Source organism: Labeo rohita, chromosome 12 (genome assembly GCF_022985175.1).
Source record: "Labeo rohita strain BAU-BD-2019 chromosome 12, IGBB_LRoh.1.0, whole genome shotgun sequence".
NCBI classification, from domain to species: domain Eukaryota; kingdom Metazoa; phylum Chordata; class Actinopteri; order Cypriniformes; family Cyprinidae; genus Labeo; species Labeo rohita.
This window is the reverse complement of record NC_066880.1, coordinates 3,084,374-3,104,179: the sequence shown is the minus strand read 5'-3', so window position 1 is coordinate 3,104,179 and position 19,806 is coordinate 3,084,374. Positions and strand designations below refer to the sequence as shown.

Here is a 19,806-nt window from a genome sequence, read left to right as displayed (position 1 = left end):
CAACAACTTAAATTGCCATGCAAATTTGCATACTACTATTGCACACTAATAGTACATAGTCCACTAGCGACTGAAAAGGTTTGACATGGTTTAACGTTTTTGAAAGAAGTCTCCTATGCTCAATAAGGCTGAATTGTTTTGATAAAAAATAAAATAAAATCAATAAAAATTGAAATATTGTTACAATTTAAAATAACAGTTTTCAGTTTGAATACATTTTAAAAAGCAATTTATTCCTGTGATCAAGCTTGAATTTTCAGCATCGTTACTCCAGTCTTCAGTGTCACATAAAGCCATAGAAATTTGCTGCTCAAGAAACATTTCTGATTATCATCGATGTTAAAAACATCGTTCATATTTTTGTGAAAACGGTGGTGCATTTTTTGTTTTCAGGATTCTCTGAAGAACAGAAACTTTTAAAAGCAGCATTTATCTGAAATAGAGATCTTTTGTAATATTTTAAATGTCTCTACTAGGGGTGTGCGATATTGACAAAAAAAATAGTATCTCGATATTTTCTGGGATTTTATCAATAACGATAATTAGACAATATTTTGCTGAGTGTGTTGTGCTAATATCTTAAGGACTATCATAGACCGCTGACTCCTTATTATTATTATTATTATTATTATTATTATTATTATTTATTTATTTTATTTTTTCGCACTGATAGAAGTGAATCTTTTCCAATAAGTTAATTTATTTTTACCTTTTATGGGCATTTTAACTTAAAAAGCCATTTTTTCTAAAAGTGTGCATTATCTTTTGCGACAAATTCTTATATTTGTGCTGTTACCAAGCAAATGAAATCAGTATCAACAAAATTCATCTTTGCAATGCAAAGGAAATACAGAAGCTGCATCTTAAGTAGCATTTAGATGTATTTACACACAGGTAATGAATTTAACCTGCAGTTACAAATGCATAAATAATGTTTTGATATTTTAAACATAAAATGTTAAATACTGATATTTAAAATGATTAAAATAATAAAAAAATACTTTAAATGTGGAATTAAAACCGCCAGTAGGTGGCAGCAAGTCACAGCTAATCAGTGAGTTATTGCGATTGAACTGAATTATTTAAACGGTTGAATTATTCAGGAACGAAACACCATGTTGCTCAGAGATGCAAAACAGTGCTGGGGCTGGGTTTGCAATGATTTTTGTGGGTGAAATAGAGCAAAAACAGGCAATATTCTGTCTAAAACGCAAGTCCCTGTTGTACAAAATATCACATTTGTAAGCATGGTAATTTTTGAAGAAAACGGCACTGGTGTGATATTGATGAACTACATAAAGTGAAATAAATCTAGAAATTTTCTGTCCCCATGTCTTGAATTTGTGATCATTCTGAATCATGCAGTGAAATAATGCACCGTTAATGGATATGCACAATAGTCTAGACTTCTCCTAATGCGTGCACTGCACTTTGTAGGTGTTTTGAATGGTTTATGCAAAATACTTGATAATGTCAAACTGAACATTGTTAAAACAACAATTACGATATTATCGCAGACGACATATATCGCACACCCCTAGTCTCTGCTGTCACTTCTGATTAATTTAATGTGTCCTTGTTGAATAGCACTCCACTTTCAATCTTGTGTTCCTTGACACTTCAGAACTTAAAATTGAAACAGTCACAAAATTATCAAACACTCACTTGAACACAATTACAATATTTCATTGCATGATAGTAAACAGCAAACATTTGCAGAACCAGCTGCAAAAACACATAAATGTCCTCCGCTGGTGATCATCACGCACCTGCACAGCAAAAAGTGGCATTGTAAGCATCATTTACAGCCACAATTTGGCTGAAGCACTTCACTGTCAATCGAACACCTGCACAGCAAACGGTGCATGTCAATTAATGTTGCGGCTTTTACGGACAGAAGTCGAATGTCAAGTAGGAAAATCCCAAACTGGACTTTGAATGGAATGCAGCATCAGCAACAAAAGCATTTATACTGCATGCACACTTCAAATGCAATGCAATGCAAATGCAAAAACAGTATGCAATCTGGGTAATACTGTTTTTGAGATGCAAAAGCAAGGAAATAGAAGAAGAGAAAAGACGAGAATGTGCGCCTGGCCGAACACATCTAATAGTTTAGTATTTTTGCTTCAGGTCGAGTCCGTTTTATTACAGCGCTGGAGCGTGTTCATTTACAGCTAAATCACACTAATTAATTAATGGCTCTGTCAGTTACAAATGGAGCTGCTAAGACAGAATCCCAGTCCGCTTAACGGAAGACACGCCGCTCCCGAAGAGACACCAGCAGGAGCCTGGAAACATCTGGAGAGGCAGCAGCATCTGTGAGACGCGCAGCAGGAAAAATCTCTCACAGGAGAAATGCAGCGAACAACAGCAAACTTAAAGGAAAAAAACATATCGGGCAACAGAAAATGAATACCTGTAATATATTGATGATATATTGAGGTCTTGTGAAGGGAAACGGTCAGTCTGTGCAAGAAACTGGACATTATTTACATCATTATTACATGTGAGTCAGAGCCTGAGGCAAATGAATCGTTCCTTTAAAACGGTTCTTTTTTTAGTGAACTGAATGAACCGGTTCACCAGATCCGAATCAGTTCGCAGCTCACGCAGCACAGATTTCTGATGTCTGACAAATCACTGCAACCCGAAATTAACCCAAATATTGGACTGAGACCGATAAGCCGGTAGCTGTTTCCGTCACCTTGATTTTATACGCGTTTTGATGCATCACATCAGAAACGAGTGATGGAAATGCCACATTTCGAATAAAAATCCCTTAATTCGCAAAAAAAGTTTTTACACTCGCTTGAGGTGGTTTTTGACTTGTGCGAAAAAGGGTTAAAAGGAGTTCACTTCCAGAACAATAATTTACAGATAAATAACTCATCCCCTTGTCATCCAAGATGTTCATGTCTTTCTTTTTTTAGTCGATAAGAAATTATGTTTTTTTGAGGAACATAATCCATATAGTGTGTAATACCTCAGCGTGTAATAACCTAAAACACTGTCTAATACTTGATGGCTGCTCTGTCAATTCTTCGTCATCAGTTAGGAACCTAGGTGTGCTATTTGATGGTAATCTTTCCTTTGAAAACCACATCTCTAGTGTTTGCAAAACTGCATTTTTCCATCTCAAAAATATATCTAAACTACGACCTATGCTATCAATGTCAAATGCTGAAACATTAATTCATGCGTTTATGACCTCACGGTTAGATTATTATAATGCTTTATTGGGTGGTTGTTCTGCTCGCTTAATAAACAAACTCCAGCTGGTCCAAAATGCAGCAGCTAGAGTTCTTACTAGAACCAAAAAGTATGATCATATTAGCCCGGTTCTGTCTACACTGCACTGGCTCCCTATTAAACATCGTATAGATTTTAAAATCTTGCTAATTACTTATAAAGCCCTGAATGGTTTAGCTCCCCAGTACCTGAGTGAGCTCTTATCGCATTATAGTCCCTCACGTCCGCTGCGTTCTCAAAACTCTGGCAATTTGATAATACCGAGAATATCAAAATCAACCGCGGGCGGCAGATCTTTTTCTTATTTAGCGCCCAAACTCTGGAACAATCTACCCTACAATGTTCGGGACGCAGACACACTCTGTCAGTTTAAATCTAGATTAAAGACCCATCTCTTTAACCTTGCTTACACATAACAAATCCACATTCTTATAATTCAAATCCGTTAAAGGATTGTTAGGCTGCACTAATTAGGTTAACCGGAACCGGGAACACTTCCCATAACACCCGATGTACTCGGTGCATCGTCAGAAGAATGGCATCTACGCTAATATTAGTCTGTTTCTCTCTTATTCCGAGGTCACATTAACCACCAGATCCAGTCCGTATCCAGATCAGATGGTCACTGCAGTCCCCCGGATCCAGTCCGAACCCAGCCCAGACGGTGGATCAGCACCTAGAGACGACCTCTACAGCCCTGAATGTCAGCGGAGTCCACATCAACTAGATGAGCCCCAGAGACGGATCCACATTAAAGACCACATCACCTAGACGGCTGTCGGCACAAGACCACGGGAACTTTGGCCAGAGTAGAACTGGCCCCCCCGACTGAGCCTGGTTTCTCCCAAGGTTTTTTTCTCCATTTGTCACCGATGGAGTTTTGGTTCCTTGCCGCTGTCGCCTCTGGCTTGCTTAGTTGGGGACACTTTCTCTTAACACAATATTGCATTTTACTTTATTGTTTTTGATTAACTACCTTTACCTATAATGTGAGTGTTTAATGTTGCCTTTGGCATTGTTGATGTACTGTTTCCTATTTAATACTGTACAGCCGCCTTGTCACAATTCTGTATTGTTAAAGGCGGTATATAAATAAAGGTGACTTGACTTGATAGTGGACTTTAATGGTGCCCACAAATTTGAAGTTCCAAAATGTAGTTTAAATGCAGCTTCAAAGGGCTCTAAACGATCCCAGCCGAGGAAGAAGGGTCAAAACAATCTGACATTTTATACAGTTAGGGTATGTCCAAAAAAAACCCCTCCCGTCTCATTTTCATCAACCTACATAGCTGTTTTACCTTCTCTTTGCATGTTCACTTTGTAAACACTGGGTCGGTACTTCTGCAGCGATGCAGGAAGATTTTGATGTTGGGGAAGAAAATGAGATGGGAGTTTTGACATACCCTAAGCGCATTGACCTTATTGGACCAGAATAAAACAGAGTTCACTCAGACAATATAGTATATAAACTGTCATTTTTGTTCAAAAATGATTGAAAGTTTTTAGATAAGACCTTTCTTTCTAAGAGCCATTTGAAGCTGTATTTAAACTGCATTTGGAAGTTTAAACTTGGGGGGTACCATTGAAGTCCATTACATGGAGAAAATTCCTGATTTTTTTTTTTTTTCCCTCAAGAAACAATTATTTCAACATCTTGACACAAACATCTTGGATGGCAACGGGGTGAGTAAATTATCTGTAAATTTTTGTTATGGAAGTGAACTTCTTTAATGTGAACAATGGGAGATGGAAACACATTTACAGAATAAATTCCTCCACACGCATCAAAAAAGTCATGTGACTTTGTGCAATGGGACAGCAAAACCCACCTAACCAGTGGACCAATCTTGTTCCACAGCATCTGTTATGGTCATTTTGAAATGCCTGAGCGAAGTCTGTCGTCAAAGTATTTCTGTATAACGTCTGTAACACGACTGCGTTCCCAAACAGCAGGCATCCACCTCCGAAAGAAATTATCATATTTATTGTGTTTCGTCCGCTCGCTCTGAGGCGCAAGTTATTTATTATATATGAAAATTATTATATTCAGTGGCTTCTCCTACTTTTCTTAGTAAAATATAGCGTCAGTTTATCAGGAAGACGATTTTGTTCTCTTTGACTTGTTGGATGGAAACGGTGCTTATTCACAAATGTTTTACGCGATATTCCAATTTTTGCGCACAAGTTAAATTCGCAACTTTGGATGGAAACCCTGCATGTTAATTGAAACAAACTGTCAGAAACAATCAGTTTCTGGAAAATAATTGGATTTTCACATCTGCCTGAGGCTCTGGATTACATGTAATAACAGTGTAAATAAAATTCAGTTTCTTGCACAAACTGATTGTTTCGCTTCATAAGACCTCAATATATTGCCAGGAGCCATGAGTACTAATGTTGTGTTGCCTGATATGTTTTCTTTTACTCTTAAAGTGCTAGTAGCTGTCGACTTTCCGTACTGTTCTACTAAAGAAAAAAAAAAATCATCTAAATCTTGGATGGCCTGAGGGTGATAAACTATCCCTTTAAGGAGCTGCAGAAATGACTCAGAAGTCATAATGGTACTGATGTCATATTAACATATGACTGTCACATTTATGCATTTGCACTGTTGGAGATGAATGTTTTGCTACTAAAAATCAAATTCTCATTGGATAAATATAATAAATTGAAAAAGGATGGAAACATGGTCATGAACGTCTAAATGATGCCTGTTTTGGTGCAAGAAACCATTACTATTACTATAATTGGACTTGAGGGAAAAAATAAAATGCTAATGTAGAATAAGAGCTATTGAATTTATAATGGACGTCTGGTGTTTATACAGCAGCATCTTCTGCCTGTATCAGCCTAACAAAACTTTTAATAATCTTAAGATACGTATCAACAGAAACTTCAGACTAACTCATTTGTGTCCCCGAGTAACTGCATGCGAGTTCATCAGGTTCAGCCAGAACTGGTCCAGAGTCCTTCAGACATCTGCATGTGTGTGAGATGGTGTTCAGGCTTAATTAAGTTTATAACCACACACACATAAAGCTGTTCAACACACTGTCAGCTATAATGGAGTGTAATGTGTTTACTTACTGGCAGCATTTCAGCTTGATTACAGCTATAGCTCAGAGAAAGTTAGCACTTTTATTAGAGAACCTGTGGATGGCTTTGTTCGTATGTACTCTTGTTTAAAATAAAGGAAAATAAGATCAAATGAATAAAGTCATATTCAAAGTGCTATTTTAGTAGTCTACAGACATAAGGCTGAATGAAAGACGTGCGGACACACTCACTCCTAACACAGACAGACAGAGAGAGGAATGATGTCTGGCATGAGAACAGATCTCAGCAGCTCGTGTTTTAACATCCTAATTAAACCAGCAGGGATGCAGTTTGTGAACGACAGACGAGCGGAGAGAGATTCTCACGTATCCCGATTCTGCAGTCTTCAAATGGACCTGCTGATGGTCATTAGTATGTCAAAAACAAAATACACTCAGTACAGTGTTAGCTCACTATTGATTGATCTGTAAAACTAATTTCATTAACACATGCTTTTGCCCAAAGCGACTTGCAGAACACACTTACTATAAACAATAAATCACAGGGGTTAAAGGAGAAGTCCACTTTCAAAACAAAGATGTTCATGTCTTTCTTTCGTCAGTCGTAAAGAAAGTTCAGCATTTTTCTCCATATAATGGACTGATATGGTGCCCCGAGTGTGAACTTCCAAAATGCAGTTTAAATGCGGCTTCAAACGAGCCTAATTGCAGTTGTAAATTATCCCAGCCATGTAAGAAGGGTCTTATCTAGAAAAACGATTGGTTATTTTAATTTTAAAAAAATACTATTTAAATACTTTTTAATTTCAAACGCTCATCTTGTCTAATTTTATTAGTTTTGTTTACATAACTAATTTTTTTCAATTTTCAAGTTAAACTAACTGTAATTAAACATTTGACTGACAGTTCTAATTGCATTTTTGCTATTTTTATTAGGTTTTTTTGTCTACATCATTTACTTATTTTTATTCAATTTTCAAGTTAAACTAAATGCAATTAGATTACAAATTGTAATCGACTGACAGCCCTAATTTTTAGTAATTTGTTGCGCATTTTTGCTATTTTTATTAGTTTTCTTTGTCTACATAATTAATTTTTTTCAAATTTCAAGTTAAACTAAATGTAGTTAAACATTTTAATCGACTGACAGCTCTAGTTTTTAGTAATTTGTTGTGCATTTTTGCTATTTTTATTAGGTTTTTTTTCTATATAATTTTTAATTTCAATTTTCAAGTTCAACTAAATGTAATTAGATTAAAAATTAACCGACTGACAGCCCTAATTTTTAGTAATTTGTTGTGCATTTTTGCTATTTTTATTAGGTTTTTTTTTTGTCTATCATTTTTTTAATATTTCAATTTTTAAGTTAAACTAAATGTAATTAGATTAAAAAAATTTAATCAAGGTACAGCCCTAATTTTTTGTAATTAGTTGTGCATTTTTGCTATTTTTATTAGAAATTTTTTTTTCTGAATTTTATTTTTTTTGTCTACATAATTTATTTATTTTTATTTAAATTTTCAATATAAACTAAATGTAATTAGATTAAATGTAATTGACTGTAAGCCCTACTATTTATTTGCTATTTTTAATTAGTGTTTTTCTATATAATTTATTTATTTTCATTTCAATTTTCAAGTTTAACTAAATGTAATTAGATAAAAAATGAACCGACTGACAGGCCTAATTTTTAGTAATTTGTTGTGCATTTTTCCTATTTTTAATCGTTTTTTTGTCTATATAATTTTTTTTTATATTTCAATTTTCAAGTTCAACTAAATGAAAGCTAGAAATGTTGCCTTGGCAATGAGATTAAAAAAATGTTTAAGTTTAGCACACACACAAATAAAATATAAAATATATAAAATAAATAACTTATATTTTAACACTAAAAAGCCTGAATAAGCCATCCTTCCAAGCAAAGCTCTACAAGGTTCCCTCACTTTTTAATCAGTTAATTTCCTTGACCTTTCCATGATCTTTCCAGTTCTTTGTTATTACTAAATAAGGATTTTAAAAATTCATTAATGCATTACCAAATCATTTGAACCAATCAGTGAACCACTTCAACCAACTAATGGGAAAGACCAGATGATTAATCACGAATCACTGAATTCCAAAGCAAGTTTTCATTAGGACAAGAATAATATCTAGCTAATTAAATCTTTTAGAGCTTTCCTGACTTTTCCAGGTCTGTAAACCACTTGAAGTTCCCTAAAATTTTTAGGTTCTCCAGGAAACTGAAAACTCTGAGCTTCAACCACTACATCACCACACCCAGATGGAATCTGCTGACTTGTGTTTTCTATGCTGATTTTGAAGGAAAAACCAGCAGAATTAATTTAAACAGGGTCAAAAGTATTAAGTGGAGAGTATAACATGCTGAAAACGGTTTAATAAACCAATAAACAAGGCGGCGTTGCAGGTTGGAGGACTTAAATGACAGGTGACTGAATTCTGCACATACAGAAAAGTGAGAGTCTCAAAATCAGCACAGATAATATGGAGCCGCTACAGCGGTGTTGACAGGTACGAGTGTTGAGAGCATGAATCCGTGAGTGTTTCTGGAGTGTGCCTCCGGAGATGGAAGTTCAAAGCCATTTGCTCAGGGAACTGAATTTAGCTGCGGTTCACACGTTTGATTTCAGTCATGATGGTTGGACAAAACCTGTGGAATAAGGGCTGACGAATACTGCGGTTTACACAAAGGCTCTCTCTATATCTGTGTGTGTACGTATAACAGAGCAAAAGAACCACAAACCCCAAAAAAATAATGACTCTACATGCTGATGCAACAAAATCCACACGAAGGAGACAGATGTCACCCTGGAGGAGGCCATGCGGTGGTGTGGCCTTACTAGCGGCTAGGACAATGAAATCAATGTGTGCCTCGTCAGCAGAAAACACTTGCCGCTTAGCGGCCCATATGATGCCAGACTGAGAAAAAAAAAAAAGACAAACAGAGAATAAAGAAAAAACACTGTCAAAATGTCATCATTATTCACCCTCAAGTCATTTTAAATACTTTCTCCAGTCTCAATGGGGTCGAAAGTTGTTTTGACCCTAAGGTTCTTTAAAACATCATCTTTTGTGTTCAAGGAGAAGTCGTCATGCAGGTTGAGAAATACGTGAGGGTGAGCAGATGTTCTCAAGGAGAGCTTGCTTAAATGTCTCAAACAAAACTCTAGCTTCGAATCTATTTCATAAACTTTCTCAAATGCTAGCTCGTCCTCTGAAGCAACTTTGTTTCCCGGTAGACTGATAAAACCTTTTCTTTTGTGGCGACGGGCTTTAAGTCTATCTGAAATAACTGAAATAATGTGGTGACGTGATGTGGAACTATAATGCGAGCTTGGAACTGGTTGCAGAAACACAATCATCTTAGAATGTCAGACAGCCAATCAGAATCAAGCATTTAACATCTCCATGCCATAATGCCAAGCCACAACTGACCAATCAGAGTGTCACAGAGCAAAAAATAATTAACAAATGCATGAACTCCTGCTCCAAGATAAATAAGCTAAAGATTTTTTTTTGTATTATTTGCATGATTAAGCGATAAACAAAAGCATAAAATATGCTTTTGTTTATTACTTAAGCAAATAATAAAAAAATAAAAAAATAAATGATAAAAAAGACATAACGTGTATTAAATTATATATGCATTTATTAATATGTTTATTGTTTAAATATAACTGTGTGTTTTGGTTTCTTTTAATTAAAAAAAATGTATGTATAAAAAAAAAAAAAAATAATAATAATATATATGTTGTTCTTTTGAAAATCTATTAAAAAGATAATCAAAAAAACAAAATATTAAATGCATATATAATTATATATATATATATATATATATATATATATATATATATATATATACACATATACACACATATATATTAAATTATATATGCATTTAATATTTTGTTTTTTTGATTATCTTTTTAATAGATTTTCAAAAGAACAACATACACAAAATAAAACCAGAATATGCATTTATTAAAATAACTAGAAAATAGTTTATGTATGCATCTAATAATAAATATATATATATATATATATATATATATATATATATATATATATATATATATACACACACACACGTTTATTCTATAGTTTTCATTTCCATTTTCTTTAACAAATATAAATAATTTAATTATAAATATTTATAATTACTTATGCATTTAAAACATTTATTATTAATTGGTTTTATATATAAAATACATCATATATATAAAATACATAAAATACACTTCTGAAATGTATAATTTACATAGTGACAGGAAAATTCATATTAAAATGTTTTTAAAAATCATAAAAAAAAGAGATCTGACATCTATGTAAATCAGCAGGTCACCACATGACCTAAAGCCGGATTTTCCTGGCAACTTCCCTCCAGTTTCTCTCTCTCTCTCTCTGCTTTGCTGTCTTCCACCCCGCCTCCCTCTGCCTCCCTCTCTCTCTCTCTCTCTCTCTCTCTCCCCATGTGTGTGTGTGTGTGTCTCGCTGGCTCTCGGGTCTCTCAGTTCTTGGAGCAGCTGGTTCAGGATGGATGTCTCATGCGCGCACATGCCATCGCTGAGCGCCGGACCCCGCTGCATCCCGCCGGCAGCGTGCGCGTGAGTGTGTGCGTGCATGCATGCGTGTGTGTGTGTGTGCGTGCGTGAGAGCGAGAGTTGCGGGGGAAGAGCGCCGGTCGGGTGAAGACGCGTGCGAGTTTTGCGTGCGTGTTTTGGGGCAGATCTCAGTGGAATCTCTCACGCTGGATGTGTAAGGATCACAGGAGGACCGACTGACCGTACGTGCGTTTCACGGAGAAACTTCCAGCATGGCAGAGCCTCTCTTTGGACTCACATCAGTTCTCGCACCCTGACGGACCCCAGCCGTGCTGAGAGGGAAGACATGTGCTGGTCATCTCTCCCTCCCCTTCATCATCATCATCATCACCACCACCACTGATCCGTGTCTGGAGGTGAGTCTCTTCCTCTACAATTGAGGACTCGTAATCACCTTTAACCTTCTGGAAATACACTTCATTTCATCATTTCAGCTGGTGAATTCTCAGTCTTAAGGCTGAGAATCATACAAACTTAAAAAGCAAAGTTGATTTGACAGACAACGGCGAGTGCTGCATTGAAAAACCTCATCAGAACAAACACCCAGGGATCATCTGATCCTGTGGCGTTTCCACCGACCATCGCAATGCTTCATTTAGCATTATTATAATCTTTTTATTTCAACCCACGCAGAGAGAGAGAGTGATAGAGAGCTTATGGTGGTCTGAACTGTAAAACAGTTGGGTTGACAGTGGATTTAGAAACTGTTTTTTCAGGCTGTAGGTTAAATCAGGACTAGTTCTATGAAAAATGAACATTTGGACATCATTTTCTCAGCTTCATGTCAATTTAAACCTGTATGACTTTTTTTTTTGAGACGAAAAAGGAGATGTTTAGCTGAATGTTCACGCTGCTCTTTTCCGTACAATGAAAATGAACAGGTACAGAAGCTTTTAAGCTACAAAAAAGGACAAAAAGCACAAGTAGCCAAATGAACATTTATACATACACACACACACACACACACACACACACACATCTAGCTTGCATTTAGCTTTTTAAAACAAATAAAAACTAAAATTAAAAATATGTATTGCATTGATACGCATTTATTAAAATAACTAGAAATATATATATATATTCATTCTCTAGCGTTCACTTAGAATTCATTTAAATAGTGAAAATAAATATTTAGTTATATGCATTTAATACATTTAAATTAATAAAAAAAATTAATGTATGCTTTTAATAATAATAATAATAATATTAATAATAATAATAATAATAATATATAATAATAATAATAATAATTATATATAATATTATATATATATATATATATATATATATTACAAATATTATTATATATTAAAAATATTTATAATTATATACACATTTAATACATTTATTATTAATTGGTTTTATATATAAAATAAACAAAAAAACAACTTTTTTACCCAAAATTTAAGCTGTTATTTACTGAAAGTCATTTACACTAACAGTCAAAAGTTTGGAATTATTAAGGTTTTTAAACGTTTCTGAAAAATGTTTCTTATGCTCACTAAGATTGCAATTATTTATTTAAAAATACACCAAAAACAGGAAAATTGTGAAATATTTTTACAATTTAAAATAACTATTTTCCATTTGAATATATTTTAAAATCTAATTTATTCTTGTGATGCAATGCTGAATTTTCATCATTACTCTAGTCTTCAGTGTCATATGATTCTTCAGGAATCATTGAAATATGCTGATTTGCTGATTTCTAATCAATGTTGAAAATTGTTTTTGCTGTTTATTTTTAATTGTTATTATTATATCATCAAATAAATGCAGAATTAGTAGGCTTAAGAGACAAAATATCATTCATGTACCACATGAAGACTTTCCTGTGTGGCGACCTGCATTGGTTCTTGCCTGTTTCATAATGCAAATGAGCTTTAGGAGCTAAATCAGTCAATAGATGCCGTCATTGTAGAAAAAGAGCTTGGTAAACATTCCGCATCATGTTTCATACAGGTTAACAACAACATGAGGGTGAGTAAACGATGACAGGATTTTGATTGTTAGGTGACCTATTTCTTTAAAAAGTGTCAATGGCTTAACCGGCCTGATGAAAGGCCCATAACAAGAGCGTAATAGAGATAAATACTACCTTTTAGTGCTAGAGACCGATCTAACGCTCAGAGCACAAACCCACCGGGCCACACGTGAGGAAAACGCTCACTAACACACACTCTGCTCACACAAACACTGAGCATGAGAAGAAAAAGTGAGACTTTATCTGGGTTCTACCTGAAGGATCACGACTGTCTTTCAATTGGCTGTTTTGTGAACACGTCACCTCCGTCTGAAACACTCCCATACTCAGTTTACCTCCTCAACCAGATACCAGCAGAAACAGAGAGAATGAGAGACGCATACTGCATACTGACCTGCATTATGATGGTCAGTCATCTACAGTATAACTGGGTGAATGACAGAAACAACTGGGTCATATTACATAAAACAGAATAAAATAAAATAAAATAAAAAATAAAATATTTTTAATAAAAAATAAACATTGGTCAGTTTTATTTTTGGGAAATAAATACATTGTTAAAATAAATTAATGAATAAAAAAATGATTATTTAATAAATTAAATTATTAATAAATTATTAATGATTAATAAATTAAATTATTTATTTTTATTTTATTTCTGTGAACCCAGTTACTTCTGTATATATAACCAAATAACCATTACTGACCATCATTTATTTCAGCAAAATTAAAATGTTTTGCATTGTGATATTTCATAACAATTAAGCATATTTGCCATAATTCTTTTGACATAACATAACATAAGTTCTCAATATGTATAATAATTATTATTTACCGCATTGTTGTCTTATTATTAATATTACATGATTGTATTGTGTTGACTAAAAACAATAAAATAAATAAACAAACAGTAATAAGCATACAATTCTTTTTAAATATGATTCCATAGTATACAGACTCGCTCATACTGTGCAAATAAATATGTGTGAAAGTTAAAGAGTGGACGGAATAAGCTTTTCAACTTCCAACTAACATTCATGACCTCTATATTTTAAAACATGCTGCAGGACAAAACATATTGCACATTCAAGAGTTGATCATTCAGAAGTCAAGAACAAGTCACAGTTCAAGCCAAGCACTAAAGCATGCAGCAGCAGTAAATGCAGTTCTGCATCAATATATGCTGATTGACAAAGACAAAGTTTAAGGTCACAGAACTTGGCAGAGAAAGCAAACCCCACGCTGCCGCTGAACACTCGAGACGCATTAGGAATCATTTTGGACTCGTGACTCTCCGAGTCGCGAGGAGCCGTAAGACTCTCAGTCTCGCTCTTCACCTGTCTCGCACGCAGAAACAGCAGCCCAGGCCGTGAGGAAGCCAGATGTTGTCTTTCATGTGGTAATGGGTTTATTACGAGTCTGTTCGCTCACTGTACAAATGCAGAGAGGAAGAGAGATCACAACATGCTTGGAATACTGAAGAGATTTCAGACATGAGACAGCAGCATTTGATATGCCAATCTCTGCCTCTTCAAGAGGCTTCTGATATGAAGGCTGCTCCACACTGCAGATATTCTGGCATACTTAGGAAGAAACCATCTGACCAGTGGAAAAGTGAGTAAGGGTCTCTCTTATGTGGTGTCGGGGAATCTCAGATGACACTGATAACACAACTGAACATACAGGTGTGCTTAAGCGTCTAACTGACATGCTGTTAGGTGACTCAACTAAATTCTGATTTCCATAATGTACATCTCAACTTTAAATCCAAACTGCATTCACCAACTTGTTCATCCTCAAACACTCACTAAACCTGTGAACAAAATTCTGAAAATGCATGAAACCAGATGATAAGATTGGAGACTGGGATTTCATGAAGTAGTGAAAGAATATCATTTTTTCTTCCATCCAACCATTCACTCCTTCTTTCTCCCTTTTGTCATTAATCTATTTTTTTCTTTCCTTCCTTCCTTCCTTCCTTCCCTTTTTCCATGCATCCTCCCATCATCTTTATTTCCATCTTTTTCCTTTCCATCCATTCATTCATCTGTCTTTCTTACTTTGTTTCCATCCATTTATCTTGTTCTTTCTTTCTTTCTTTCTTTCACTTTCTCTCTCTTTCTTTCTCTTTCCTTCCATCCATTCATCTATCTTTGTTGGACATTCATCCAACATCTTTATTTTTTGCCATCCATCCATTTTTTTTCCCTCCAACCATCCATGTATCATCCATCTTTCTTTCCATCCATCCATCCATCAATCCATCCATCCATCATTCTTTTTCTTTCCATCCTTCCATCTATCATTCTTTCCCTCCATCCATCTATTTTTCTTTCTCTCCCTTCATCCATCCTTTCTTTCCTGACACCCATCCATTCATTTTCTTTCTTTCTCTCCATTTCTTTCCATCCATCTATCCATCTTTCTTTCTTTCCATCCATCCATCTTTCCTAACATCCATCCATTTTTCTTACTTCTATCCATCCAGTTCCCTTTCCCTCCATCCATTTTTTCTTTAATTTGTTTATTCTTTCTTTCCATCCTTCCATCTATCATTCTTTCCCTCCATCCATTTTTTTTCCATTCATTTATTCTTTCTTTCCATCCATCCATCCATCTATTATTCTTTTTCTTTCCATCCTTCCATCTATCATTCTTTCCCTCCATCCATTTTTTCTTTCATTCGTTTATTCTTTCTTTCCATCCATCCATCCATCCATCCATCCATCATCCTTTTTCTTTCCATCCTTCCATCTATCATTCTTTCCCTCCATCCATTTTTCTTTCTCTCCCTTCATCCATCCTTTCTTTCCTGACACCCATCCATTCGTTTTCTTTCTTTCCATCCATCCATCTTTCCTAACATCCATTCATTTTTCTTACTTCTATCATCCATCCATTTCCCTTTCCCTCCATCCATTTTTTCTTTCATTAGTTTATTCTTTCTTTCCATCCATCCATTATTTTTTTTCTTTCCCTCCATCCATTTTTTCTTTCATTAGTTTATTCTTTCTTTCCATCCTTCCATCTATCACTTTCCCTCCATCCATTTTTCTTTCTCTCCCTTCATCCATCCTTTCTTTCCTGACACCCATCCATTCATTTTCTTTCTTTCCCTCCATTTCTTTCCAACCATCTATCCATCTTTCTTTCCATCCATCCATCCATCTTTCTTACTTCTATCATCCATCCATTTCCCTTTCCCTCCACCCATTTTTTCTTTCATTCGTTCATTCTTTCCATCCATCCATCCATCTTTCTTTTCTTCTTTCCATCCTTCCATCTATCGTTCTTTCCCTCTTTACATTTTTCTTTCTTAATTTCCTTCCCTCCATCCATCCAATTTCCCTTTCAATCAATCAATCCATAACTTCTCTCCCTCCATCATTCTTTCTTTCCTGACATCATACATCCATTTTCTTTCTTTCTTTCCATTCATCCCTCTATTTTTCCCTTTCCTTAATCTATCTATCTTTTTCCATTCATCCCTGCATTTTTCCCTTTGCTTAATCCATGCATTTTTCTTTCCATCATCCTCCTTTCTTTCCTGACATCATCCATCCATCTTTTCTTCTTCCTCCATTCATTTTCCTTTCCATCTATCCACCCATTTTTTTCTTTTTCCATCCATCCATCTCTTTCCATCTATCATCCATCCTTCTTTCTTTTTTCTATCATCCATCCATCATTAATTGTTCTCTTTCCATCATCCATCCATCTCTTTTTCCATCATTCATCCATCCATCCATCTTTCTCTTTCCCTCCCTCCTCCTTATTTTCCATTATCCATCCATCCCTCTATTTTTCCCTTTCCTTAATCCATCCATTAAACCATCTTTCTTTCCTAATATCATCCATCAATTGTTTTCCTCCACCCATTTTTCTCTCTTCAATCCCTTTTTCCGTCCATCCATCCATCTGTATTTTCTTGCATCCAACCATTCATCATAATATCTAAGAATATTTATTGAAAGCTGCTTATTACTTTTAAAACATACTATTTATTTCTTAGTGCAAACTGTTTCAAAGTAAAACCTGCGCCTCTTTTTTTCACAGTGCAAAATGGATAACACAAACACATTAAAGATAACACAATTACCCAGGGCATCTTGTGTACAAAAATCTCACACATGAACAAACACATGTGGAGTTCAGTGTGTGTGTGTTCTGGTTAGCTGGTCTCCAGCAGCAACCAATTTACAGACTCCACATCTGCACCACTGCACACCTTCCTTCATAAACCACACCGCACATCAGTGCTAATGTTTGCTGCCTGAATTAGCCTTGTTTCAATGTATAGCTGAAGGACAGACACACAATGCATCTCTGCTCTCTTCTCTCTCCCTGATCTCATGTCTCTGCTTTTTCTGGGAAATAAGAGTGGTGTGGGTAATGGAAGCTGCACCCCGCTGTCTGAAACTCCACAGAGAGCCTCTCCATGACATTAACTGACAGACAGAGAGAGATAGCGGCTGGTTAATATGCTGCAGAAGAGTTAAATATGATTCAGTACTAACCTGAGCAGCAAAGTCTCGATTAAACATCCACAAGAACCTAATTCAAAAATGCTTAAGAGCTTCGGCTTTGCTTGTGTGTGTTTGCGTAGAGCTCTGGGGTGAGATGTTTTACTACTCGGCGTTGAGTCGGATACAGTTCCCCGTACGCCAGCGACTTCCTCAAAATACTGCAGGTCTATCAGAGCTGAATACTAAATAGAGTAAAAGCTCCCAGGCAAAGCCGGAGAAGAAATCCGTTCAGGGTCAGCGGGGCAGATCAGGCTCTGACTCCGCTGAACGCTTTGATTCATTTCGAGTGAACAGACACTTTCATCTGAAACTTCTATTATTCATATTATTAGATCATATAGCTCATAAAAGCTAATGAACATCTTTACACTTTGGTTTAAAAATTAGCACATTTGGATGTATAGTGATCTGTTACTATAGAAATGGCTGTTTTCTCCATCACTGTTGAATTTTCAGTCGTGTTGTGAGCTTGTGGTCTGAACTGAATGTGATGAGATAAAAATAGACCGTGTAGCACTGATAATCTTTACAATCTTTCTATCGATTTGTCCTCGCGGTCCGCTCACGAAAACAAACAGTGTAATCCAACTCACAAAAAAATGACTCTTGAGAGCTGATTCTTTTTAGGAGATCAAACACATAAAATGCACCTGATCTAGTCCAATTCACAAACAAATGACTATTATGAGCAAATAAACGAATCATTTGTCTTTCAACATGTACAGCACAATCCGCACAGTCTGATTCACAAACAAACAACTCTTATGAACCATTTTTAATGAAATCAAAAAACATGCCACAATCAACATAATTAAATACACAAATGACTCTTTTGAACTATATCTCAGAAACGATTATAGATAATCTATTGACTGAGATTTGTTTTTAGTACATTAAAAATATACAGCACAATCAGAACAGTCCAATTCATAAACAAATGACTCCTATGAACTGATCCTTTTTAGTGAATCAAAAACATGTGGCGCAATCACCATGATCTATTTCACAAATGACTCATGAACTGATTCTTTAAAGGAACATATCAAAAGACTCAAACCCTTTACAGCATGAACCAAACACTTATTCATTTTACTGAATCAAAAACATAAAACACAACATAGATTCTTTCAAAAACAAATGACTCTTATGAACTTATGATCTATCTTAAGACAGTAAATTAAAAATACACGGTGCAATTAGTCCTTTTAGTGAATCAGAAAAATATGGAATCATCCACAAAATCCAAATCACAAATGACTGATTCTTATAAGTAACATTTTTAAAAAAGACTCACAAACGCCATATTGAATCAATCAGTCCAATCAAAGCAACTTATTAGATTCTAGTTAATCTTAATATGAATGTACCTGATCTACAATTTGTAAATGACAATGAAAGTGAGCCTTCCATCTATCAATGCTATCATCAGTAAATGTACACAGCAATATTCGGAAAATGTCATAACGCTTCATCTTCAGTGAGGTGGCGCGGCATTACAGCTGTAATGCTTGATGAAAGTGGATTTAAAGCACTAACTAGCAGGGCAGATGTGATGATCTCTGAGCTCTCGCAGCAGTAAAGCCAGCGTTTAAAGAGTCCTCTCTCCACCTGAGCGTAACGCTTTACAGACCGGCTAAAGAGACGCGTCTAATGGAAGGACAACGAGCGCACTAACTCCAGATGAAATGACAGCAACGCATCATTAAAATGTTCTAGTATCAGAGAGCCACAATTACTAGAAGCACAATCCTGTAATAGCAGACGTTCAGATGGACGGCCTCATCTTATGGCATTAGAGAAACGATTAACAGACAAAGGATTTGACTCCATACACTGGCTTTAATGCAGCAGGGATCACACACACACACACACAATATAGCCTCAATACCATCACAAACACAATGTTCTACTTTGCATATCTATAGTCCAGCATGCATACAAAAACATTCTAATGCACAGAAGATAATTTCAGTTTCTTCATACTTCAAAACAGTCATGCATTTAATTTAATGGCCGTAATTTAGGCAATTGTGGAATACTGAAATCTATCTATCTACCTATCTACCTATCTATCTATCTCTATCCATCCATCTAAACAGACTGATTCTTTTTAGTGAATCATAAGCCAAGTTGTATATTTCAAATGCAAAAATGACTCTTATGATCTGAATCTTTAATGGAATCAATCAATCCTTGTATCTATCCATCCAACCATCAATCCATCTTAATAGACTTATTCTTTTTACCGAACAAATGAATCTTATGAATTGATTCTTTAATGGAACATTTCAAAAAGACAAACTCATCTATCTATCTATCTCTCTATCTATCTCTCTATCCATCCATCCATCCATCCATCCATCCATCCA

At 35.3% G+C, this 19,806-nt stretch overlaps 2 protein-coding genes across 3 annotated transcripts in view; one reads left to right on the top strand and one right to left on the bottom strand.

The window, feature by feature from the left end:
• The window catches only part of dock1 (dedicator of cytokinesis 1), a 302,275-nt gene that overhangs the window by 113,796 nt on the left and 168,673 nt on the right, over nucleotides 1–19,806 (bottom strand). The gene's annotated exons all lie outside the window — the stretch shown is intronic.
• Nucleotides 10,853–19,806, top strand: part of LOC127173765 (inhibitory synaptic factor 2A) — a 48,850-nt gene continuing 39,896 nt past the window's right edge. Inside the window, exon 1 of the mRNA XM_051123712.1 lies at nucleotides 10,853–11,283. The gene's annotated coding sequence lies outside the window, so the exon portion shown is untranslated. The remainder of the gene's footprint in view (nucleotides 11,284–19,806) is intronic.